The sequence below is a fragment of the Lissotriton helveticus genome, chromosome 10 (genome assembly GCF_964261635.1).
Source record: "Lissotriton helveticus chromosome 10, aLisHel1.1, whole genome shotgun sequence".
Taxonomy (NCBI): domain Eukaryota; kingdom Metazoa; phylum Chordata; class Amphibia; order Caudata; family Salamandridae; genus Lissotriton; species Lissotriton helveticus.
The window spans coordinates 118,940,814-118,963,364 of NC_136071.1; positions in this window are offsets into that span (position 1 = coordinate 118,940,814).

Genomic DNA, 22,551 nt, shown 5'->3' on the forward strand with positions numbered 1-22,551 from the left:
ATAATCCTTTTTTCATAGTACCCAGATTAAGCACTTCTGATTTCTACCTTGTATGCCTTAGTAGCCTCTCTGTATTTGATCTTCTTATCGGTTGAGAAATCCTTCCTCCAGCTTCTCTCCAAGCATTTACATTTTTGCTTCAACTCTCTAAGCTTGGGAGTGTACCATCCTATTCTATTGGGACCTTTCTTATTGGTTATCCATTTTTTGGGAGCCATCACTTCTAAGGAGGATTCAAGCCAGTTATTAAATGTTTTGTTGGCGGATTCTGGGTCATCCTCAAAAATGGTCTGGTGTTACTAAGAGTTAGCGCCCAGGACTCAGTGGGCAATTTGGCCCAATTGCGACTCAATTTTTTAACTGTTTCCATTGGCGGACTACTGGCCAGAGGGGTCCATGAAAAATATATCATATAATGATCCAACCAAGGTACCGGGATAGGCTTTTTAACAACAAGATTATTAATGTTGGAAAAGATAGGGTCGAGTAGATGGCCTTTTTGATGGGTCGGCCAGTCACTTTCAGATCAAGTAAAAGAGCACCCAAGCTGTCAGTTACTTCCTCAACAACTGGTGAAGAAATATCATCAAAATGGATGTTCAAGTCCCCTAATACGGAAAAGTTGGGAAGATAACTGACCAATTTGGCTTTCATCTCTGGTAGGACTCTACTGAAGTGATCAGTAGCTCCTGGAGGCGGATACATTAAGACCCCAGAAAAGGTACAACTATGGGAGAAACCAAGTGAAAAAGAGAGCTTTCACAATCAGGATTCAGACCTGTCATTATACAACAATTAAATGTGTCTTTATAAATAATGGCCAGGCCACCTCCTCTATTTAATTCACGATCTTGCCTCTGGATCAGATATCCAGGGGGATGTGCCTGGACCACCACCGGATCTAATATATTCGTAAGCCATGTTTCAATAAGAAACAAGGCATCCGGATCTTCTTCTTCCAGCAATACCCAGAGTTCAATTGTGTGCTTCGGCATCAAATGGCAGTTCAGTAAGCGCATTTTGAAAACAGTCTGGTAAGAGGGACTCTTAACAGCTGGTCTATGGCCTGAGGACCTAGTTCAAATGGGCAATGAGGACATTTACTTCTGATGTTATCTGGTGCGAATCTGTGACAGCATTTGTGTGCCAGGATCTCTCTAAGGAAATGCATCTGGTTTGCCAAATAGGAATGCGTTTCTCTAGTAGGAGAACTAGGGGTTCTGGCCCCTGGGCCCAGTCGGGGGTCGGACGGGCGCAGACAGGATTGCCTTAGGCGCGCCCGCAGCGCGTTGTGTCATCCGCTCCTTTTCAATCAAGGGCGAGCGCGGTCACCGTCGCAGCTAGAGTGCTGACCAAATTGGCAATGCCCTTAACTGAAGTTCCCTCTCAGGAGCACTGAACACAGATCCTTTCCCCAGAACAACAGACTGCAAAGATGGTTGGTAAGTAAAATATTACAGTTCAAATACTGTGCAAATTAGCATAGGTTTTAAAAATATTAAGGTTTCCTCCACAATGTTATGCTACGTACTGAAGTCAAGAACCGGACTGCTAGTGTTCGGTAATGAGCTCTGCTCCGCTGCGCGGCAGCGTAATCCGCATAGTCCTTTAGACGGACTTGCCTCAGTCTCAAGTAATGACGTAATTAACTGTACGGCTTAAGGCTGATTGAGTGCCATTGTTCCAGCTGCCGGCAATTAATCTGAAATGGGTGAATGATATTTTCCGCCTCCAAGTCTGTTTCTGGGGATTGGAAAAGCTCTGGGGTGGTGGAACTACTATACTGGCTTTCCATATTGGAGGTCATTGCCAAGTCTTTACGCAAAAAGGAAGTACGATTTGCACACACTGTGGCCTACCCCACCCTTCTTTTCACTCTCTGTGTTGGGACTGAGGAATCCAGATTGGCTGAGGTGCCGAGCACCTTTGACTGAACTCTCATGCTGTGCCCAATACCAGCTTTTTATAATCCCACAGGAGTGGTTAAGCAGCGATTTACAGAGCAGCCTTTTCGGAATTCACCAGAAAGTGCAATTCATTTGTCACAATCATATATGAGATTGCCTGCCAAGTGACCCTCACCTGGGTAGCGACACCTCACCGTGCCTTAACTATCCCCAGTGTGATGCCCTTACCCCCCTGGCGAGAACCTGGTGACCATAGACTGGCCCTGTTGGTTCATCTCCTGAGCAAGTGTTTTCCAGGTGTAGCAGATGCGGTCAATTGGTAGCTCAGAATGAACTGAGGGCTGTAAAAAACCCTCTTCAGAACAGATGTGGAATGCAGACTATAGTAACCTGACACAGGCGTACTACCTTTGGCAATGCTGCTCTCCAGAAGCCTTCACGTCTCCCTAGGACCTTGTGCCTTTGTGTGTTTGGACTGCTGTGCTATCCTGTGACTGCCAAGGCAAGAAAGAGCAAATGTGTCAGATCGGCGGTTTATCTAAATAACATCGTAGCCGCAATTACTCACCGACACAGCCGTGTTAGGGAGTGATTAGCCTTTCACTGTGTATTCTGTCATTCCGTCCAGCGTAGGAGGAGGAACTTTTGGTGATCAGCCATGAGTCATTGTCTCCCGACAGACACACAGTAGATCTGGCTTGATCCTTTATTGGGGGGGCGAGAAGACAAAACCCATCCCATCAACTGAAGGGGTACGCCAGGGCTGTATTCTTGCCCCTTTTTTGTGTTTGGTCTACACAAATGGGTTGGAAAATTATCTGTTGAAAAACTGCTCAGATTTCCCAAAAGTAAATGGCAAACGGATACCTATGTTATCTTATGCAGACGATACTGTCTTAATGACCCTTACTGCAAATAGCATGCAAGCTTGTTTAAAAGCTTTTAATGACTTTATGTCAGATCTGGATCTTAGGGTCAACTTTACAAAGTCTTTTGCGATGGTTTGCGGCCCGAAAGGGACAAAAACCCGCAAGTATGTAGTAAACAATGTAACCATTGAAAAAGTTGATAATTTCAATTATCTGGGAAATGTATTTAATAGAACTCTGAGTTGGGACCCTTTAATATCAGCACATGTGCAGAAGACAACTCGCTCTATAGAGGTCCTTTTTCGCTTTTCCAGCAAGTTGGGCCAAAAACCGATTGCTGAACTAAAGACCTTGTACAAAGCCAAATGCGTGCCCGTTGTAACATATGGGGCGGGGTGTGGGGTATACATAAATGCACTCAGATCCAAATAATGGAAAATAAGTTCCTAAAGCGTCTTCTATCAATCCCATCTGGTTCATCAAATATCTTTTGTCATTCAGAGATAGGTATAGAATTTGTGAGTGATATCATTCACGTTTCCCCTTTACTTTTATGGGGGAAAATTTGGCAGTCGGAAGATTTAAAATTATCAAAAGAAATCTTACAAGACTGCATTAAACTTAAATATGCCATGCATATCCCTTGGCTGTTATATGTGAGGGAAACTTTCCATAAGATTGGTCTGGGACAAATTTTTGATAACCCTGAATCTATCCAGAAGGATGTAAAGCTGACAATCAAAAATGCTATCGTATTACCCTGGGTATGTTAAAAGACATTGAGCAAACATCATACAATGGAGGTAAATGGCAGCATCAGTTCTATTTATCCTTCACTATGCACACCAAATGGCGCTTCTATTTGACAAGATTTCGCTTAAATACACTGCATCTTTTGTTTGCATTTCTGAAACAAGGGGGTTGGTGTGGGAGGCTACACCCTTGTCCTTGTAATAATAAGGTTTCACAATGCACTTTGCATCTTGTTCTTTTTTGTACTCTGTATAATGAACCAAGAAATCGGTTTATTAAACCTGTTTTGCTGGATATTCGACCATGTGATTACAGGGAGAGATACAAGTACTTGATGTCATTGTCTACTGCAGCTATATGTAGTGCTGTGCTTAGCTTTATCAGGCTAGCCCTAACTATAAGAAAACGCTATTGAGTAGTATTATGACCTAATGTGTTGTAGTTAGTCTTTGCTGTTTAATAGCACAAGCACTTTTATTTCAATTGTCTATGGCCTTCTCTTTCCTTTGATTGATTGTAATATTTTATTATGGAATTTAGAGAATTCTGTGTAAATTTGATTTTTAAAATTGTATACTTTTATGATTCTGCTGATTAATCGAAATAAAGTTTAATAATGAAATGAAATGATCCTTTATTGAAATGTTTGATGGTTTTTCATAAAAACAGCCCGGGTTACAGCCAACGCGTTTCTTTCAGCTAAACTAAACTTTATCAGGGCTGTAAATAAAACATAAAAACTACATAAGACTTACAACCAGTCCAGATGTTTACATTGATACTTGACATTTTCCAAAGAACAATCAATACCAGGGTACTTCATAGCTCTGTTCCAAGAAGGCCCAACCCAGTCATGTCTGCCCTCAATTGCTGCCACTCAGCAAGTTAAGTAAACTGAGCCTTTCAGTCTGAGTTTACAAATAAGTGGGGCTTTTGCCCCATGCTGGGGAAAAAGGCCTCTCATGTACCAGGACTTGTGAGATCAAGGAGAACATAACATTTCTTTACAGTGCTCAATATGTACAAAAAATAAATGAAAGGGCCCTCACCAGGAGGCCACTGCAGCTTACATGGACCATTGGCCCTGCCATCGCTGCCATTGATAGTTCAAACACAACTACTGACCATCACACACGTACAAGTATGACTATTCAGACTATTCCAGGTCTGCAAAGCTTAGAGATTGGCTTGAAGGCAGGTATCAGTCATATTAATGTGTATCGAATTAATAAACAACTGTTGTGCTTATATCTAAATTAGACCAACAGTGTCACCATGTGGCAGTCTGTCATAATTGCCGGTGTTGACAATTAAGTGCCGGTGCTGAGCACTGGACACCAGAGGCTCAAATTAAGCAATGGTAAGGGACAGAGAAGAATGATAATCTGGTGCAAGAAATGAGGTTCCTGAATATTTCTTACTGTACAGACTGCCATATTTCTGGAAGACCACCGGCCGGATTTTTCTCAATCCTGGAAATAAAAAAAATCTACTCAGTCACAGATATAGATGTCTCTCATGCCAATCCTACAAATTTCCTGAGAGATAGATATGTTTTTCAAATGCTAAGTCTCTTGTGGCTGATTACCACCGATCATGGATTCAGAAAGCTCCAAAGCATGGGCGTGAGAAGCCTTTAGGGTGGTGCGACGGGTGTAGCCACACCTGGGGCCGAACGTGTGGGGCTCTATGTTTAGAATTAAGATATGGGTTCATATGTATCTGTCACAGAGATTCTTGTGGCAACAGTAAAAATGTCAAGATAACTCAGGTGATTAATGTTCCTACTCCAGTGAGATCGGAGTTTGTCTAGGGACATTTTTGACTCATCGATAAGTAGCACAGAGAAGTGGAACCATGCTTATCACAGAACGGTATGTGGCTAGGGGGTTACTTATTTTGTCACAGAGACCCTTTTGTTAGTTGCAGTTCATAAGTTACAAACATAATATAGCACAGTGGGCTAGGAACTCTCATCAAAGAGCTGCATGCAAAATGCAGGGTACAGGTCAGACTGTTAGATACTATTCCCTACTCTTTCATTATTCTAATATTGCTAAAAAAGGGTGCGTTTTGGTAATAATACATTCATAATAGTAAAGCCAACCACTGTGGTAAGCATTAGATCCTTAGTTTATGTTTCTCCAGACCAAGCACTCTTAAAATATACAACATACCAGTATGGATGACATGTGATTCCTACAACTTGTAATCCTCATTTGCTTATGTAAAATTTCCTACAGACTGATTACCACAAATAGGGTTCATTGCCTCTGTGTAATGTGTGTGTGTGTGTGTGTGTGTGTGAGGTAAAGTGCTCTGACACTCTACACTGGTATGAGTAGAGAAATGCATGTGAGAGAAAGGCTATCGAGAGATTAGGGGCACTGCTGGAGGGTGGCAATGAAGGAATCAGTGGAGAAGGAGGTCATGCCCTGGATCTAGAAGCCATCTAACAGCCTGTATTGCAGCAGAATATGACTAGGTGTTATTTGCCTGTTTCCTCCACACAGGTTATTGGGAAACTTGCATTGTGGGCCCTCAATTCTACTTTACAAAATTGGGTTACAAGCAAGAAGAATTTATAGTGTTGTATGAAAACAACAGAATCTGAAGTGAAAGAAACCTTTATTTACCAGTTTTGACTACTGGTTCTTGCAAATCTAGATTGATCCCAAAGGCGAACCTGGGCCCCTAAGCTTTCATATCTTCTTCAAGGAGAGAGGACATGGCCATACAATTGATCAGCACAATTCAAGATAACTTTCTAAAGCACACATGTGTTCTAAGCAGCACAAGGCAGTCCACCATTTCCTTCAAAGGGCTACTTAAATTATCTAAACTATTTTTATCACTGAGTTTTCAACTTTATACTTGTTTTCACTTTTTAGGAAAGTAGTTAAAATATTTCGGTGCCATTTGAAGACAATATTAATTCTCTTTTTTCTCTTACATCTCAGTCCTACCAAAGATGACCCCACATTGCTGTAGTTTAGAAAATGTGCGATAATTGTAAAATATTTGACGTAAGACTATTGATACAAACTTTAATTGCATGTTAACAGCAGAGAAGTTATAAACCAAAACAATTAATAATTTGTTCTATGAGGTAAACATAAGGTGGTCGCCAATTCTGCACTTGGTGATGAGTGTCACTGGCACACTGTGGACACTGTGCCTGGGCAAGCCGAGCGAGGAGGCCTGTAATGTAATTTATTTATATTTTTATGTGTTCGATAAATGTTTTAGAAAGAAGTGCTGTGCTTGCAGATTGATTAGGTCACTACAATTCAGGTCTAGTTGTTCTGGACCTGGGCTCTGGAAAATGCATCGGTGAGCATGTTGCAATTTAGCAAACTCTAAAAAATGCAAAACAGAGTTCATGCCAGAGGAATTCAGACTTGTGACCTGAAGATCATACAGGGCCATCTTTCTAGCTGTAAAATTGTTTATTAAACTATCTCTTGCAGCTACTCCTTGCTCGCTACCACTTTTTTAGTTTCCTGGTATTGCCAGTGTTTCCCCTCTGCCACAAATTTACTGATTCCAGAGGCAATAATGATTTCAAGGATAGGCATTTGCAGGGACTACTGCCAGGGTACACTCAGACATGAGGAATTACCACTTGTGATTCCCTTAATTCTGCCTCGTTTTCCCCTGGAGTTTCATCTGAACATTTCAGCTGATATCTCGAATGGCAGCTAGCTTGCACCGAGGGTGGTGAGGCTGGGGAAAGGGGGCCACAAAAAATCCACTTGCCTTCGCAGCAGGACATCCTCCTCCCACGGGTGTCTTCCAGGAATTTCCCGATGCAGGAAACGGCACTATCCAATCCTGGTGCTGCTTACACAGCATGAAAGCAGCACCAGGATTCGATAGAGCAGGCTCTCCCAGCATAGGAGACGTGCACTTTCTCTAACCCAGTAGGCTAAAACAGCTAGGTCGAAGAAATTTAAAATTCACAAATCTGGCTGGCCGTCCCAAGACTTCCGGCCAAAAAGACATGCGCATTTTAAAGTGCGCAGACTCCGTGCTGCTGCCACCCGGCAGCGCTGGCCCCGCCCCGTCCTGGCAGTTCAGGACGAGTTGCTGAAAAATAAAACTATATTATAATTTTTTGTTATAGCTCTGGGGCTTGTGGGGCGACGACCCTGGTGAATTCAATTACACTGTTGAGGGGGTAACACGAGAAAAATATGGCGAGTAAATAAAGAAGGACAGCTTTCCATTTTTCGGGACAATAATTTGTGAATAATTGTAAAGGATGAGCTTTATGCAACTGAGATTTTTACATTAAAAATACTCCAATGGTGTAAGCGTTTTTGTGGATATTATTTGGGCTTTTCGATGTATAATTTTCCCCAATGATTTATTTAACAACATTTTGGCCAGGCATAGTTAAACTAATGCATTCATTGCTGCGGTTTGAAATTAACTGATTTGCATTAATTACTGAGTATTTGCTTAAGGGCATCGTCTATATGTATCAGATCTATATTAAATAACTTTAAACTATCTGAAATGTATGTAAAACTCGTTGAAATAGAACTGAATTTAGTAAGTAAATGATTGCACTTAATTACCCGTGAACATTTTAGCCAACTGCAGGTACACTCAATTAACATCTCATTAAAAATACCTTTTGAACTTCTAACAAGCCATCAACCTTGTATAGTGTAAATTGAGGATATAATTGATAGCCACAGCAATCCTGGGTTAAGTGCTCTAATAACACTCTCCTCTCCAGAGAAACTTGGAGCTTTGTTCCACTAATACACTGCATGAATGGCAAAAGAGTGCTATCCTTTTAGTGAGTTTCCTCCAGCTCTGCCAGTTTGAAAGCATCACTGGCAAAGCCAAGTGAACAATTAACAAATGCAATCAATAGCATAACCTTCCTTTTATGTTTGTATGTCAGGCATTTCGTGTATCCCCCACCACAGAAGTTCAAAGATATATTGATTATGGATGGGTTACAGAGAATAACTGAGATTTTCTACCGAGGGGCTCCTAGAAAACCAAATAGACACAGAGAGCGAAGCTCAGGTTTTCTATGATGTCACTCAGAAACCTGATGTAAAAACATCCCCTCTATTCACTTTCTTTTTTTATAGTATGTTTGCCCCCAAAATCATAACAAAAGTATTTGTAAAGCGCATGATTACGCATAGGCGTCTTGCCGCTGAATAACAGATGTTTCTTGTTGCCCAACACAACGGTACTCATTTTATCGACCTCAGATGGATGAAAGGCCGCGTGGACCCGCTGGGATTTTAACCTGTGACCATAAGGTCAAACACAGGCCCATGCAGTGGCTGCTTTAGACCACTGAGCCACCAGACCCAGGTTACATATCCTCTGCCCCTGCTTTCAACTGCTACACACGGACAGAGCACCGTAGCATTGAGGGAGCCATGCATGACATGGCCACTCAACTCTCAAATGCAAAATAAACACACCTGGCTACTTAACATTCAGCCACCACCATCAATGTCTTCCTACCCCACCCCTTTTCAAAGCTATGCTTGAGCTGCACTGAGAGACTCTGAGAGGGCCCAGCCAGCAGTGCCAGTCTGGGAACCACAAATGGCTCAGTCAAGTGTTTTCAGACAAGCCGCTTTACTGCATACAGTGAGCGCAGAGAGTGAGGCGGGGCTTGGTGCCAATCTACCTCAAGACATATTTTAAAGAGGTGGTAAAAATGATGACTTTTACAACACATTTTTCATTATATGCACCAACCAAAGGTGAGTTTGACCTGTTTGAACCAAGGAGCCTCCTTGATGCTTACAGATTGATTTAGGGCCTTATTTTTAGTTAGGCATCTGGGATATTCTGTCACAAATGTGGTGGATGTCCTAACTCTCTGTCCGCGTATTACTAGTGCAATAACACATGTGGCACTTGTATTGGGAAACATCCTTTGATACGAAGCCGGAATCAAACTGTGCCTTTACAGCGCTGGCAATACAACAAGCACATCCATTCAGCACAAAAGTTAGTACAACATCTTGCTTTAGGGGGACGCATTGGTGGTGTGGTGTTGGATTTAAAGTGCAACACCTTTCGTACTGTTGTGTAGACTGGAGTTAAAATAGTAACTGTTGCTAATCAAAAGTACAGTGCTTGTAATGACTTGCGTGCAAAAGGAACACGTTGTAACAACGTGTTTGTTCTAATGCCAGTGTTGAAAAGGCATGCGTTCAAAACGCATGTGTGATTCTGTAATACAACCATTCGTAATACGGCAGAAGGGATATCTGTCCAGTATGCAATCCACCAAACTTCAAATAACAACCATATTCTTTCAAGCAAGTAGGGATTGCTGACAACATTTTCCTATCAAGGCAGCTACCTTGAACTTTACCCTCTTGTTTGCACCCAGTCCAAGTAGAATGCTCTCTGTGCACAGTGGTACCAGTACCTGTAACAAAATGAAATAACATGGCCTTGGAACTGATGTCAGACTGGTCTCCAGCTCTTTTTTGTAAACACTCAGGGGCATATTATCAAGGGATTTATCTCCGCTTTTTTGGCTTTAAAAGCCAAGAAAGCGGAGATAAAATTATCTCCCTATCAGCAACAGGGTGCTAACACGCAAATTCGCATGTTTGCACCCTTTTTCTCTATGCTTCCGCTTGCATCTCTAATGAGATGCAGAGGGGGCGTTCCAGAGAAAAATAATTGGAGAAATGTTGTTAAGCGACATTTCTCCTATTATCAAGGATGTCATTAACCCTGTTCGTGATAAAAAAAAGCAGCGCTAACCGCAGTTGGCACTGCTTTTTTTACACCTGGTATTTTCCTGACTTAGCCATGATATCCTATGGAAGGTGGATATCATGGCTAAGTTTGTGAGCCCCTATCATCAAGCTAATGCCAAACTTCGAGAGATTATCGTTGGATTTCCAGCGATAATCTCTCATTTGGCAGTCAGCGCGAGGATTTTTATCACTTCTGAGATTAACCTTGCTAATAGCAAGTTATCTCTGCGATAATTTCCGGCGATGCTTAGCATTAAAAAATTCGTTGCTAAGCCTCGTTAGCGATAAATATCGCTAATCGTTGGTAATAAGCCCCTCAGTGCTTTATACTGGCATGCACATTCAGGTACTAAGTGCCTGCACTTTTTAAACTTGAAAAGGAGATTAACAACATTTCTCAGCACTTGTGCAATACTTGTGATGGGAGGGTACCACCAGTATGCAGTATCAAACAAGCACTCTGGGATAGTGAGTACTAACAGTTCTTCAGATTTCCATTTTAAGCGTGTGAACACTAGTAGTGCAATACTGAACAGGGCTGGCTGAGAAAAATAAGGAACCCCTTTTACAATGATGCATACCCTCGAGGTGGATCAAGTGCTCTCCTGTTGTCTTGCCCCCACAAAAAATAGTTCCTTCTTTGGTGTACCTCAAAATGAGAACTGGAGTCCTAGCTGCCAGAGGCACCATATCACCTGTTACACCCTCAGACAGGGTTGCAGTTTTAGTCAACATACGTTTTCCTGCCCCGTTCTTACAAAGCTAAAAACTAAAATGCAATTATAGGCTAATTAAATTACCAGGATGTGGTGAAGGTTTCATGCATAATGTAAATGTAGTTGAGCTTATATAGCGCACAGCTACCCGCAGTGGGTTTCCCGGCGCTTGCTTAGGGAACCCTTCCTGGTATTCCCCTGTGAGATAGCAGGGTATCCACAAGGTGAAAGTCAGGCATCCCGCCGCGAGGGGCCGTTGTGGAGATTAAGCAAGCTATTGCCCAGAGTCGCAGAGTGTGAACCCGTGAGTCGAGGAGGCACCGGGGCGAGAATTATCGAGACCGTGGAATTTTTAGCCCAAGACCCGCCGAGGCGGGGAATTGAACCCTGGTCCAGGACCGATCTCAGCTTCCGGGTCTGCTGCCTCTAACCCCTGAGCCACACTTCTCCACTATATATGGACACTTGGTACACAGTTTGAGAACTGACAGTGACACTGAAAACTGGTAGGTGGCTCAGTCACAGCTGTCATAACACTTTTGCTTGCTGCTGAATGGCCACAAGTCATATGTGACACTGTTAGCCAACTCTGGTACTCTAGCCAACAGTAAATTACATTCTGGGACTTGTAGTTTCAGTTCTAATTTCGAAAGTAATGGTTCATAAACGCCATTATCAAAAGCACTTTTCAGTAGTTATCAGAAATAGGACTGGCTGAAGGTGTGCCCCAAGCAATTGAACCACTTGACATCTCTGGCTGTTTGTTTGCTTTACAAATAAAGTGCATGGCACGTTTTACAAATAAAGTGCATGGCGAGCTTTCCAAATAAAGTGCATGGCGCGTTAACAGGCCTAGTCTGCGCAGTGCCATTTTCAGTGAGCTGTGCAATAAAGTCATCAAACACGTTCTTGTTCTTCATAGATCATTTCTGTAAAGGGAGACATAGGGGTAATTCCGAAATTCGGTTTCTATCCTTTTGGCAGCATTTTCACTTGCTGGTGATTTATAGAAAGGGCCCTTAGGCCAGATTACAGACATTTCACAAAGGATTATTTTTCACAGCAGAGTTTAAAGAGCATTACAAGAGGGAAGTGAGGAGGACGAGTCCTGGTGGCTGTCGATCTGTGGAATTGGAGTTTACCCAAACAAAAAAGAGGTGTTAACATATTTTGCCATATCCCCACTTTAGAAATTGTGCAGTTTTCTCAGGCCTTGGAGAGTTCGTGTTTAGGCGATCCAGAGACAAGCACCTTTGAATCATGTCTCATTCCAAATGAGAGACTCCATCCCAGCCCACCTGTAATTTCAAAAATACCAGATGTATGTTCTTACTTTACCATTTATTTTTACATGTGCTTCATTTATTTAATATTTTGGAGCTTTATTTTGCTCTACGTTCCTACTCACTGTGACATCGGAGCACTGATTATTGAATCCATGTGTGCTACGAACTCCCAATCATGTATGTGTTAATTGCTTAATCCACCGACACAAGAATGTATCCACCTGTATGCATCCTTGCATGTGTGTGAAGATGTATTATGTTTTTGAACTTGCCTGCAATTGTGCCAGTTTGCTTGTTGCCCTCTCTGTATGGGTGTTTAACTCTTGGGTCGGCTATGTGTGAAAGGGAGTGTTTTTCTCTACCAGCATGTGTGCACCTTTACTTCTATTTTACTTGACTCTGTTCATGGACCTCCCTAAAACAAATTTCAAGGCTTTGTGAAGCTTGTTTAAGAAACCTGGTTCACCACTATGGCCCTAATGAAGGTGTTTGGTGGATTTGTATCTGCTCAACACAGTTTCGTTGTGCGAATCGACCAACCGTAGGTCCGCTGTTCCGAACACCATATTAGGATGTGACAGCACATGGAGCGGTCACAAACTCCCATTTCTGTTTGGATGGGCGTAATTCGCATAGTATTGCTACACGTAGCTACACGAAGTGCACTTTGCACTACGCTAGCTAAGCGAACTGAGTAGTGCACTCTGAAAAATGCTGTTCGCACTGATTGCACAGTGCCGGATGCTTGTCCGCACTGTGCAATCAGTGCAAACCGCAATTTGCACAGTGCAAGTGGTCGATTTCTGCCGCTGAAGTAGATTTGTACTCGAGCTGCAGTTTTCTCAACACGGACTGGTAGTTTCTCATCGTGAGCGGTCGCGAGCATACATGACCACTCACAATGAGAAACCTGACCTCCCCGCGAGAATATCGCCAGGTGGTTTATTTCCACACTCGCGATCGGCAACTTGATGTTGCTGATCCTGTACGAGGAAAAAGTCTCGCCGGGATGTTATTTTGCTCGCTCACGGTCCCCAACTTGACGTTGAGGTCCGCGAGCAAGCAAAAAATGCCTGCTACGCGTTTTTGCACTGTGCTACGTGCAATGCGCCGAGCGCGTAGTTGCTCAAACTTCACAAACTATGCAAGCGTAGTGTAGTCCTAACCCAAGGCTTAGTAAATCCCTGGACTGTGTGGCAGGCACCTCACAGTTCCAAAACAATAGAGGAAGTATAGAGGTGTTGACAGAATCACCCTCCAATTCGATATGTATAAACAATGAGATTCTATCAATGTGTGGTGGTTTTAAATATTTAATTTTTATTTTTACATGTGGATAGTGAAAAGAATAAACTCTCTCTTAAGATGGTAAAGATGAGAGCACAATGTGCTTGTTAAAATACCCCTCACACACTAAAAAAATCCTTTAGTGTCATGCTTCATCATGGGGGTCTTCCCGTCCCTCTACGGGGCGGGGCGTGCTACGACCTGACGAACTACGCGGGAGCACTTTGAAAGTGACAGAGGCTATGTGACAGTGCAAAAGTGAGTGATGTCAGTGAAGTCTAGGGACCTATTTATGTGTGGGAGTTAAAAACTAAAAATACCCCTTCAGAGCGGCAGAACGGGTAGAAGTAAGGCATGTGACCCAGAAACAGGCTGTAGGCACCAAATTGCCAAGGCAAGGAAATGATGACTTTCTCAAAATTGCATTTTCAAAGTTGCAATTTAAAATTCGATTTTACTATATATTAGGATTTTAAATTCCAATTCCAGATATGCCAAACATGAACCAGTTACCTACCTCCCACACATAAATAGGTCCCTACACTTCACTGACATCACTCACTTTTGCACTGTCACATAGCCTCTGTCACTTTCAAAGTGCTCCCGCGTAGTTCGTCAGGTCGTAGCACGCCCCGCCCCGTAGAGGGACGGGAAGACCCCCATGATGAAGCATGACACTAAAGGATTTTTTTAGTGTGTGAGGGGTATTTTAACAAGCACATTGTGCTCTCATCTTTACCATCTTAAGAGAGAGTTTATTCTTTTCACTATCCACATGTAAAAATAAAAATTAAATATTTAAAACCACCACACATTGATAGAATCTCATTGTTTATACACAGGCACCTCACAGTGCCTGCCACATGGGGCAGGGATATACAGGGGGGCACCATAGGTGCCCCTTTGACCCCCAAACGGAGGCAGCAGGGAGCTTGGGGCCCTTCTGAGGGCCCCCAAAGTCATTTTCCGACAGGTTATCCATGTTGGAAAGCCTGACTTGGAAAGCCTGTGCAAAACTGATATCATGATCCCTACAGCGGAAAGGCCGTCCATAGGGATTATGTTGTGGTTTCTGGCTGGCTGATGGGCTCCTTGAGCCCGTCGGAAGCCAGTCGGAATGACTGTCCGGTTTGATGTCTGACCGCCTACATTGTAAGTAGGCGGGTGGAAATCAAACCAGGATTATCAGTCGGAAAGCCTCTGATCTGTGGTTGGAGGCTTTCTAACCAACATCCTAATGAGGCCCTTAGCGTTTTAGGTTGCATTGTAATACTTCTTTCACTACCTCATTGTTTTACTTGTGGTCGATATGTCGCAATACACCATAGACCTCAAATACACTACAGATGCGGCCCCTGCCCTTGCTCCATTTGTCCTGGTCCCACCAAGGGCACCGCCACAACATATGTCTGGTGGGCGGGAATACTGACTCCAACACATGTATTAATACTAAGTACCGTTCACTTTAAAGCAGAAATTGATTGAGGGAGTACATGAACTTGCTAGATTGCTTCAAACATTTGCATGTGACATTATATATTGGTGCAAATATGAAGTGATTTATGATGCCCCCCCACCCCAAGTGAGGTTGATGGAGGAAAACCAAATAACTTAAAAGAGTCATAAACCTCTGAGTAAAAAGTATGATACATGGAATTGTGGTGTTATTGTAGGAAATTATGTTATTCGGTGTTAGACCTGGCTTCTTTGATGTGGTTGTCCCCCTAACTTTTTTCCTTCAGCCCTCCTGTTTTTCCTGAATGTTAACCAGCGCTACAGTGTTTATGCTGTCTCTTTGAAACATGTCAGATTGGCTTTCATTCTATTGACATATTTAATTTACCTGTAGGTCCCTAATAAGGTGGCACTGCCTGTTTCCTTGACTACAAATGAAATGCTACTAGCTGGTCTGCAATGCTGATTGTGCCACCCACATAAGTAGCACTTAAAACATGTCTCACACCAGCCTATGTGAGCAGTTTAAACTGCCATTTCGAGCTGGGTAATTAAACCTTTTGCTAGATCCAAACCTTCCTTTTTAGAACATATAACTCACCACTAGGGTAGGCCTTGACAGCAAAGATGGCAGAGTACAATGTATTTAAAACGTGAGGGCATGTACTTTTATGTTTTGCATGTCTGGTAGTGAAAAACTCTCAAATGCATTTTTCACTTCTGCAAAGCCTATGTTTCCCATTCAATAACATTGAGATTACCTTATTACCTTTTATAAATGTAGTTTCCAAATGGGACTAGGTAACTGGTTCATGTTTGGCATATCTGGAATTGGAATTTAAAATCCTAACATATAGTAAAATCGAATTTTAAATTGCAACTTTGAAAATGCAATTTTGAGAAAGTCATCATTTCCTTGCCTTGGCAATTTGGTGCCTACAGCCTGTTTCTGGGTCACATGACTGGATGTGGGTGACAGTTGGGCTAGACAGCCACACACAATGGGGAGCTTAAGTGGGACTGGACGGGCCATCACTGGCAGGATGGGAGGGAGGAGCTTGGCCAAGCCCCACTTACACTTGAATAGGCTTCATCCTTTCTCCACAAAGGGCTGCGTTCCCCATGCAGTTAGGCAGAACACCTGAGCACTTCAAAAGCTTGCCTCTAGAAACTTCTCCCCACTTCGAAGGCACAACTGGGTATAAGCGCTTTACCTCAGACACCAATTCTTTAGTACACTTCTGGACCTGTGGACAGTCTGCCCAGAAAGAAGGACTGCTGTGCTCTTCGAAGGACTGACACTCTGCTGGACAGCTGCTCTGAACCAACAACTCAATTTCTCACAATCTGTCACTAGTAAACAGAGCTATATGCTTAATTCATCAGAGGAACCCACAGTATAAATGAATTGTTTCTGAGATGGCTTGCTGTATTTGTTAGCATCTTCGGCTCAGATTCCCTACCTGTTTTGACTGTTTTCTTCCTTAACAAAAGTACTTGAAGGAGACTATAATTTATATTCTAATTGTATTTTACTTCTTTGACATTGGGAAATATCTATATAGAAACAAATTCAACATAAATATTGATTAATGGTTTGGCAATGCCTTCATATTATGAAAAGTAAGATATCCCTTCAAGGAAGCCACAGTGCAAACAGCACCTGGACCACTACATCCATAAAGCATGGACCAGTAATCATGTGCAAGTTTTGCAAACCACACTCAATGGCAGAATATAACACAAACTCGCCCAATGCAACACCAGGATGTCTTAGGATTTCAAGAACCATCATGAGTTAGAACTAACCCAGACAACCCTCATGAGGCATAATCTGCAAGCCTCTGACAAGGAGGGACATACTACCAAGCCCGCTGCACTTGACATTTCAGTGCTGTGAAGTGAATGCAAGGGGGCCTGCTGGCTCATAACAAAACTATAACTATAAATGAATGATTAAATTAAACAGCAGGTCACTTTCCTGCTAAAGGCAGCTTCATCAATCAACCTGAGAGGGCAACAAGGAGGATGCAAGAAGAGTAAATTTAAAATCGTTTGTGATCTTATTTTGCCTTGAAAACTGGCAAATATGAAAATTGAATTGTGGCAAATTGTTCTAAACCACTTGGCTTCATATGAAGCAGTTCTTTCATTCACAGCTCTCATATAAGTTGTGTCAGCCTTGACAGTTACAATGTCAAAAGGTACATAAAAAGTATGTGTTTAAGCAGCTGGAAAGTTGCATGCTGCAATGTAAAGTGCTCTGATGAGTAAATATGTAGACAGATAAAAAAAAAACATACATTTTAATATTGAATTTTCGTCACGGAAATCAAGCTCCATGAATATAATGACCTTCATTGTACACCACTTAAGTCTTTTAATGTGCAAATAAAAGTTAATTTGAACACTTTCGATGTTAATATATTTGATGAACTAATTAATTGAATCTGAAATGCAATAATGACATTGCACTGTTTTTGCATTATATTTTTTGTATCCCCCTTAAAATGTAGCAAAAATATAAAGTGCCTGTAATACATATTTTTGAAATTGGATTGACTGAAAGTGTTTATCTTGTGATCCTCTTTATGTGGGACTTTACAACTCAGCTGTCTTGTATATAGAACATTATAAGTCAGTCCCTTCCCCTTTGGCCTTTTACGGTCTGTCCCACACGTGTTCAATCAGCCTCCTGGAGTAGCAATCCCTGACCTCTTACCATTGTATCCTTGCTGTATAATTCTACCTTCAAAGAAGTGGTTCCATTCTAATGCACAAGGGACTATTTTATATATGAACTAGCACCCCGTCCCGACGTTGTCCGGGTATGAATTGCTGCCGGCCAGTAGTATATTGTTTTGTAGGTTTTCGTTTTGATAGCATTTCTTATCTGTGACAGGCCTGTGAAACGCTCCGATTCACAGTGCACTGCTGATGCACTTAAGAGTGCGTGTTCAGTAGTGTGCGAACTCGAGTTTCCCTACTTTATTTTTCCTTGCCATATTATATAGCGCTAACTCGATAACATGGCATGAGCACAATTTACATTACAGAAGAACACATTAATTTGTGGTAGGCACGGGGAGACAAAGAAATTTGCCTGGAATCATAGGATGTTGAGCTGATGCCGTGATTCGAACTTAGCTCCCCAGCTCTAAAGTTCGCAATTCTAGAACTTGTGGCGGGAGGTGTGTCTAAAAGTGTATGTCGGTGCTGGCCATCAATGAGAGAGACCTGTGCATTTTTCAAATGGGTGGTGAAAAAATATGAGTATGTTGCTGGAGATGTGGGCTGCCGTGCCACCAATGTACCAACCGGGGGAGGGTAAACACCCATTATTCCGCAACTTTCTTTCCGCATACCATCGCTCCGCATACTTTCATTACAAAAGTACCATGACTCCGCAATGCCATTATAACGCATGGCATTACATTTTATATGCCTTTACCACGCATACATTTACAACGAAATTCGTTGTAAATGCATGAATGGTAAAAGCATGTTTTTTTTAATGTTTGGATAAGGTAAGTATGGGTATAGGGGTATATGTTTTGGGGTACTGAGGTATCTGTTTTGAGGTGTTTGGGTATTTTAAGGGTTCAGATATAGTTTTGGGTTATGGGGTACAGGGGTAGTTTTAGGGTTTAGGGATAGGTTTGGGTTTTGGGGTACAGGGGTATTTTTAGGGTTCAGGGCTAGGTTTGGGTTTTGGGGTATAGGGGTATTTTTAGGGTTCAGGGGTAGGTTTGGGTTTTGGGGTACAGGGGTATTTTAAGGGTTCAGGGCTAGGTTTGGGTTTTGGTGTACAGGGGTATTTTTAGGGTTCAGGGCTAGGTTTGGGTTTTGGGGTACAGGGGTATTTTAGGGTTCAGGGGTAGGTTTGGGTTTTGGGATACAGGGTTATTTTTAGGGTTCAGGGCTAGGTTTGGGTTTTGGGGTACAGGGGTATTTTTAGGGTTCTGGGGTAGGTTTGGGTTTTGGGGTACAGGGGTATTTTAAGGGTTCAGGGCAAGGTTTGGGTTTTGGGGTGCTGGGGTATTTTAGGGTTCAGGGCTAGGTTTGGGTTTTGGGGTACAGGGGTAATTTTAAGGTTCAGGGGTAGGTTTGGGTTTTAAGTTACAGGGGTATTTATAGGGTTCAGGGCTATGTTTGCGTTTTGGGGGACAGGGGTATTTTAGGGTTCAGGGGTAGGTTTGGATTTTGGGGTACAGGGTTATTTTTAGGGTTCAGGGCTAGGTTTGGGTTTTGGGGTACAGGGGTATTTTTAGGGTTAAAGTGTAGGTTTGGGTTTTGGGGTACAGGGGTATTTTAAGGGTTCAGGGCTAGGTTTGGGTTTTGGGGTACAGGGGTATTTTTAGGGTTTAGAGATAGGTTTGGGTTTTGGGGTACAGGGTGCTAGAGATCGCGGGTCACCCTATCAATAATTTCGCCACTTCTGGCTTCGGGCCCATATACTTTACTTTATCATATACATTGATCAGATGACCACACAATCTACTATCAATAATTGTGAGTTCCCTTTCTTTTATTTCCAGTGTACCCAACTTACCATCCACCGTTATGGGTACCTATGACCACGATGGGTCAGGGAGCTAGCTGTAAAAGGAAAGGCAGCAAAATACAAAACCCAACTTTTATACTTTATTTCAGGAAATGACCACGGACAACTGAGAAGTTTTAAAAGTTTATCTTAGATTTCAGATTCTTCAATCATACAGTTTATAGTAATGAGGCAATCTATAATCAGAATAATGAAGAGCACATAACTACATAGGAAAAGTACACAGGTAACCATCTAGTCCACTAATGAGGAAATTCAGAAATAACGGAAATGAAATTCTTAGGGAGAGTACTTAATGCAAGGAATTTTATGCACGTATTTGGAACTTTATCATGGGGTCATATTTCGAGAGAAAAGACACTAGGGTAACCTATACATCTATGGAAGGGTAAAAGTGCAACTCGCTATAATTCTAACGTTATTACTTCAATTCAGTATTTGAGAAGAAATTTATATCACACATTAAATTCATAAACAGTAGGGTGAGATTTATACTAAAAGGACAGGGGAACATAGGAATATGCTATGAAATGCAAACTGTAAATGACTTTAATGAGATGCAATGTTTGCGGAGAAAACATGGAAAATTAACATATGCAAAAGGTATGTCTTTATTGAAGCAAAGACAGAAAAATAGAAAGGTGCAGTTTCAGAGATCTCAGCGAGATATTTACCTAGACTGGTGTGGAAACCAACCCTGGCCACGGGTCAGTTAAGGACAGGAAATACCCCAAGGAATAGCAGTCATCAATGGGACAGCAGGTGCAGAATGGACCCCTCAGGACAGGACAGGAAACCCAGATTAGGAATCAGGACAGGACCACCAGGACACGACCAGCACCCGCAGTTTGGAAGCAACGCCTGCGCTCCACCCTCTCTGCAGCTATCGATCAGAACCCCGATTGGGTCAGCGAACTCCCCAGCAAAGTGCTCCGCCAGCACTTTTAAGGTTTAGTAAAACCTTAGTCTATGGTCAAATTCGGACAGAGTGCTCCGCAGCGCTCTGTATCTTCAGTCACCTATTGAGTGCGTTGGGTCAGTGACAGGTCAGCTATTCAGACAAGTCGGACAATTTCTCTAGCTAAACCTAGGCTAGATATACTGTTTTGGGACAGGGTACCACCCCCCAAATGTTGCAAAGTGTCAGAATCCCCAAGTTGGATTGGTCCTAAGGTAGGATTTGGTTAACACACCAATCAGACCAGACTATTCTAAGGCCTATTTTGCATGTTAAGGTGCCGCCTAGCAAGATTGGGGTTCCCACGAGAAGTCGCAGGGAAGACAATGGAAAGAATACATTGTATACAAATAAGGTACAAGTTAGGCTTTCTCGCTGGGTAAAGGTTCATCTTCCCATGCAGGCTCTGCCAGCAACATTCTTTGGCTTGATTTCAATGCCACCGCACCATCGATTGATTCTGCGCAGAAGTACCCTCCAAGATGGACTCCCCAGCCCCATCACCCCTCAGTGCCGAGGATACATGAAAAGTAAGCGAAAACAAATTAGTACATAAGAATAAATGAAGGCATTACATGTTATATTTTCGTACTTCACGTTTATCATCATAAAAATATACTATGCAAGTTAAATATTAGTGCAATATATAACGACACGAGAGCAACAGCACAAGCTTCACCACGTTAATACAGGGAAATGCCATCTTGTGGCTATTACGCATGCGCACCCTTTCCCTCCAAAACTATCTCTACGTGTAGTCACGTGAGTGTGACTGACGCATGCGCAGAAGAGGAAAGTCAAGCAGCGGCCATTTTAGGAACAAAGATTAATCGTATTAGTAAAACACATAAGCAAGCGTCTTTATGATACCCACGCACATTCAAAATACATAAAATTAGTAAAACAAACAATTGAAGTTACGAGAATATAATAGGTTTTCGAGGTTCTTGACTCGAGCAAGTCGCGATGCGAAATCTTGCTCTATCAATCCCCTCTTTGATGATATTTACTATCATCACAAAATAATGGAACCAGATGCCAACTTTCTTTCACACCTTGTACATCTCTATCTCTTCCAACAGTCGGGTCAGCTTTTCTTTTTCAGTTTTTGTAGGGTGAGAATTTTTCACCTTTTTATAAATCTTATTATTCATTTCTTCCAATTCAAGTTCATCCGCACTCCGTTTCACTCCTCTTGTATTCACCTGATACTTCTTAGTATGCTTTCGACATTTGCAACAGACGAATATGAGAAATAGGATAAGACCTATCACTCCAATTGGCATCAGTACCTTAAGTAGTAAGCTTTTACCTAAACTAGCAAACCAATGTCCTACATTGGAGAGACCATCAACCAGTCTCTTCCAGGCACTGTCAACCTCGAGTGGTTTGAGTTCCTTTTCCAAATTAGTAATGTTCTTTACATATCTTTTGAGCTGTACGCTTTTGTCCGGAATGTAAGTGCAACAATGTTGCGCCTTCAACATCCGGCAGACTCCGCCCTCTTTTGCTAATAAGGTGTCAAGAGCAAGTCTGTTCTGCAAAACCATTGATCTGATCGCAACCATTTCGGTATTGACCAGCAGAAATCCATGAGCTGTGTCAGTAGACAACATATCCACTATTGTGGACAATTTGCAAATTCTGTGAGTGTTCAGAACCACTCCCACTCCAGGTATCAGTGCACTAAAAATACTACCCATTATTTCACCTACGCTTTCTCTTTTACTACGCGCTAAGCCATTAGTATTTTCACTGCTTCCAGCCATTTCATTCACATGGTATATTCTCGGGAAAACAATGCCAAAATAGCAGCTTCCATACCAGTGATCCGGTAATTTGAAATAAGCCTTGTCTCCACATATATAATAAATTCCAGGAAACACAGGCTCTGACCCATTTTTGAATCCCCAACCTCCAATTACTTTGTAATTGTGCTCACATTGACTGGAACCAATGAAAATGTTATTATAATAATCAGTCTTCTCGCGA